Genomic DNA, 4,909 nt, shown 5'->3' on the forward strand with positions numbered 1-4,909 from the left:
ATGTAATATTCAATTATATTCAATTTAATAAAATAGTAATAGATAATTTATAGTGTAACTTTAATCTTAAACATTTTTAGAAGATATATTGTGATTTTTTAAAGAGGGAAAAAATGAGAAGAAAGGTTAAAAATATGTTAAGTCTGACTAAATCTGATTGGATTCTATTAAAAATTTCATGATCACTAAAATAACAACAAATTATGTATCTATGTTGGTTATTTTGATATTAAATGCTTTTTGAAGTTGTATTATGTCATTTTCACTAAAAACATGGAGAAAAAAAAGTCGAAAATATGTCGGACACAATAATTTAAAAAATTGCATGAATCGTAAAAAGTGAATTGAATTGTGAATTGTGTGATTCACTAGAGATTTACTTCCAAAATAGATTCACCCATAGATTCGTATCGATTTTGCAAAAAATTCGAATCGAATCGCGAATCGTAAGATTCTGGTAACGGAGAGATTCACTCATAGATTCGTATCGATTTTGCAAAAATCGCGAATCGAATCGCGAATCATAAGATTCTGGATGTACTTTGGTGTCACTTTGACAGTTGGATTTAGCGACATCAGGGAAGGGAGGAATCGAAAATTTTATCAGTATATGCATCATTGTTGCTGCTTTCGGAGTTGCAGACGCCCATGTTCAAGGTGGAATGGTTGGAGACCCATTCTTCATGTGCCCTGAGTTCATCCAAGTAAGCCCTTTTAGTTAAAAGAGTACTATTTCTTTGACTAGTTTTGCGTTCATTTCTACCTATTTGAATGAATACAATTGGTTCATGAATATTCTTCTAATGAATTTTTGCCTTCCTAGCTGGTTTGGCAGCCTCAGGGGCTCTCACCTCTGCTTTGAGGCTAATCACAAAAGCAGCTTTTGAAAAATTGTATAATGGCCTTTGCAAGGGAACCAGTATGTGATTCTCTTACTGATAAACATACTTTTTTGGGATTTTTTTTTTTTTTTGGGAATACTTTTTGGAATTGAAAACAATGTTAAATGTTGTTTTATCTAAAGTTACTGTTTTTACTAACTTGCTTATTAACAGACAGACACAGTGGGATAGTCTATCATTTATTAGTTTACTACAATTGAAAATTCTATAATGGTAAATAGTTCAAATTAAGGAGAAAAATGTGAGTAGTTAAGCTTACTTATTATTTTTGTCTTTAGTGAAATCTTTTCAAATTTGAGTCAAATTTTTTAGTTTTTATGTCCATCTAGACAATGCAAAAAGTCCACTAAAAATGAAAATAAGTTAATTTACATGTCCATCTTTCAAGCTGACCAGTCATTATCTTCACCTGGAGGAGGTGGGCTTTGAGTGTCATTTGTTTGTGCTGACTAATTGTGTGTTGATTGTGAATGGATCCATGAAACTGACGTTCAATACTCCAACTTAAACTTGCTTTAAAATTTTATAGTGATTTGCAATGCTCTGCTGAAAGTACTAGTTCCTATATTTCCAGTATTATTGCATTTGATTCCAGTTCAAAATTGCTACCCCTTTTTTCCCCATAAATGAAAATCAAGGGTCATAAAAAAAATGGAGTGATATTTAGATCTGAAATGTCTTTTGCAATTGCTTTATAACTTTCTCAAAAAAAAAAAAAAAAAAAGAAAAGAAGAAAAAGATCCGATATTGTTTTGATCTGACATGTCTAACAGGTTTGTACAGTTATGGAGAATTGTAGATAAAAACAATGATTGTTATTGTTTTGATCTTTAAATTTCAATTGCTTAGTGCATGAATGTGATACAATTGGTAATTTTCTTCTTTATGTAGTAATAATTGTACACAAGTATTATAATTAGTTCTATGATTTAGTTGATGCATTATATGATTTTAGTTTATGAGCTTATTTCAAATCATATATTATGCATGAATAGTGCAGATTTTGAGGTGTAAGATTTTTATTTATGTTGCATCTTTGTGTTACTTTACCACAGGTCCATGTTTGAGGACATGGCCACGAATTGTTTGGTTAAATTTCTCAATGCCGATTATCATGTCAAACTATCCTAAGATTTTTATTTATGTTGCATCTTTGAGTTACTTTACCACAGGTCCATGTTTGAGGACATGGCCACCAATTGTTTGGTTAAATTTCTCAATGCCTATTATCATGTTAAATTTCTCAATGCCTATTACCACTGGTCCATGTTTGAGTTACTTTACCACAGGTCCATAAGTTTCTCTGGCATGTTCTGTCATTACATTAAGTTTCTTAACTCCATGCTTGCCTTTTGGAGTCAAGATTGCCCTTCAAAATATCCACCACATACACTGTACATAGATGGAGTTAAAACCGAAATATGTTAAATAGGTTTATTGATAAATGCTAATAAATCTGGTGATTGTTTTGGTTGATTTTTGTTGGATGGATATTGGTATTAGCTCTTTGCCTTTCCAAGGATATCCACCACTTTATACATCACCTTGAAATCAGATTGCTTTCTCATAGTGTAAACTGACCTCCATCTCTTTGTGTTCAGTTTGCATATGTTGTTTAGGATACTGTTGAGATAGCCTCTGTTATCCATGCTATCTATAGTAGTTAATTTCTACTAGTTAATTTACATGTTCAATGCAAGTATTGGTTGCTTCATGTGGCTGTACTAATTATTTTAATAATTATTTAATGATCATAATGAATATAAAAAATCATAAATCACTCTATTGCAGAGCTTGAGAACACCCAAAATAATTAAAGATTTCCAATATGCTGCCACATTTCATGATCTCAACAAAATAGGAGTCCCCGTTTGGCTTGGGCTTAAAAAGCTTTTTTTTTTTTTTTTAATACTAAATAAGCCGAAAAGCAAAAACGCTGAACTCCACCCAAGTGTGGAAATGTGCAAATGTGTTTGGGTTAATTCAGGTATTTGCTGATAGTGCATTAGTGGAGTTGACATTGTTGTCTAACTGGCCTTAATGATTTTCTCATGAGTAATGATGATTGTTTCGTTGTTTGTTCCCTTTATATATATATATATATATATTTTTTTTTTCTACATTTCTTGGTGATTTATGCCCATATTTATATTATTTCTTTGGTTTTACTTGTTGAGGTGGGCTCCTTATCAACCTTGGGGTCAATGTCAGCATAAAATTGGGTCATAGGATATCAGTCCCAATCTTCTTGAAATCTTCAGTGAATTACTGATTGCTTTTTTATGGGTAGGTCTTTGCTCTTCAATCTTCTTCCCTCTCTCTGTTTTTCCATTCATTTTAACTCGGATCGCCTCTTTGATGGTTCAAAATGATTCGTCTCTCTCTATATAACAAAACACATTGAGCAGCATTGCAGCACACACATACACATATATATATATATATATATATTTGTGAAGGATGTTGCACTCATCCCATGGAATGCTGCATTAAAAGTCTCCTCTCATATATTAATTTATTGTGTCCTTAATGTGAGCCGCAGCAGCAGCATTAATGTTTTTTTAACTTATTATTTATGTTTCAAGTAATTTTATGATTTTTTTTTTGTTTTTTGGATTGTCAAACTAATGGCATTCATGTTTTCTCAGCTCCTCTCCATCAAATGCAGTAGTATTATAGGCGGCTTTGTGTCCCTGATAATTGTTCCAGAAAATGGAATGTTGTTGTTCATTGCTTAACTTTGGAGGCAAAACGAACTTTTGTAGTGGAGGTATGTCCTTAAACCTAAATTACTAGTAGGAATGCTAGTAAGAACCTCAGTACATGGGTTCTAAAATCAATGTTCTCATAGAATAAGGCTTCAAGTTTTTTTTTGGTTTTTACTTATACTTTGGGATAATTGATGGTCCACTGTCAGATACCTTCTTGATGATCTATTACATGTTCTACCGGTCTAAATTCAAAGTTGCTATGATCCTTTATTTACTTCAAAAGAACATTTTTTTAATATGTCTGCTTTGTATATGTTCGAAAAAATATTTGTTTAATTTTTTGATAGATATAAGATTCAAACCCCTAACTGCACAAATCCCTCTCATATGCCGTGCTAGTGTCACCCCTCCCCCGCAACAACTAAATTCTTGTAGGTGATTCTAGAGTAATAGATTACAAACCCTGATTATGATCACTTCCTAAAACAGGACAGGGTGACCATGATTATTAATTTATTATTAACTAAAGTTTGCTTGGACATTTTTTGCCCTGTTCTGGTGTAACACCAAATTAAATGAAATTTCTACCTTTACTTTCTTGTTCATGTTACCTTTACTTTCCATGGAACTTTTTATTTTTTTGTCCAATTTTACAATCATTTGATGTGCAAATATTTTCATAGAAACATTACCTGACATTTTTTTTATCTTTTTCTTCTGTACAGATGGATGAACTTGTGCAACAAGCTGAATTGTACAGGACTAGTTGACACTTATATTTTTTCAAGGATTATATATTTTTGGATAGATGTGTATGAAAAATATTTGGATAGACTAGTAATTATATTTTCGGATAGATGCCAATGGATAAAAATTTAAAACATAATAACAAGTACTTGTTATGTTTTAAATTTTATGCTAGATGGATGTGAATCGGAATTTTAATTGGAGAAATATGTACTTTGGAATTACTTGTGGATGGAAACTTATAATAATTGTCGACTTTTATTAAACAGGTTCATGATTGGATAATTTTTGTATTTCATTGAATGTTCATGATTCAGATACTTTATTGGTATGAATGATTCTTTTTAATTACAGATTATATTGAATGGATTTGATGGAGTATTTGTTTGCAATTATAGGTTTATTTTATTAGATGTTGGCGACCAAATTGTGGTTTTGCCGGCCAAAATGTTTATAGGCAAAATGGTACATTTGGCGACTAAATAATTAGTTAGTAAAATTGTTAATTTTGGCAACCAAAGATTTTGGTCGCGAATAGGTCTATTGCCG

At 31.5% G+C, this 4,909-nt stretch overlaps 1 long non-coding RNA gene across 1 annotated transcript; it reads left to right on the forward strand.

Moving 5' to 3' along the window:
• Positions 1–434: 434 nt before the first annotated feature.
• On the forward strand, positions 435–4,653 carry LOC145796524 (uncharacterized). The gene is made up of 3 exons (XR_014336995.1): positions 435–704; positions 3,551–3,672; positions 4,339–4,653. It is a non-coding gene; the product is annotated as an uncharacterized LOC145796524 (long non-coding RNA).
• The last annotated feature ends 256 nt before the right edge of the window (positions 4,654–4,909 follow it).

This window comes from Camellia sinensis, chromosome 8, assembly GCF_055761805.1.
Source record: "Camellia sinensis isolate YWXY chromosome 8, ASM5576180v1, whole genome shotgun sequence".
NCBI classification, from domain to species: Eukaryota; Viridiplantae; Streptophyta; class Magnoliopsida; order Ericales; family Theaceae; genus Camellia; species Camellia sinensis.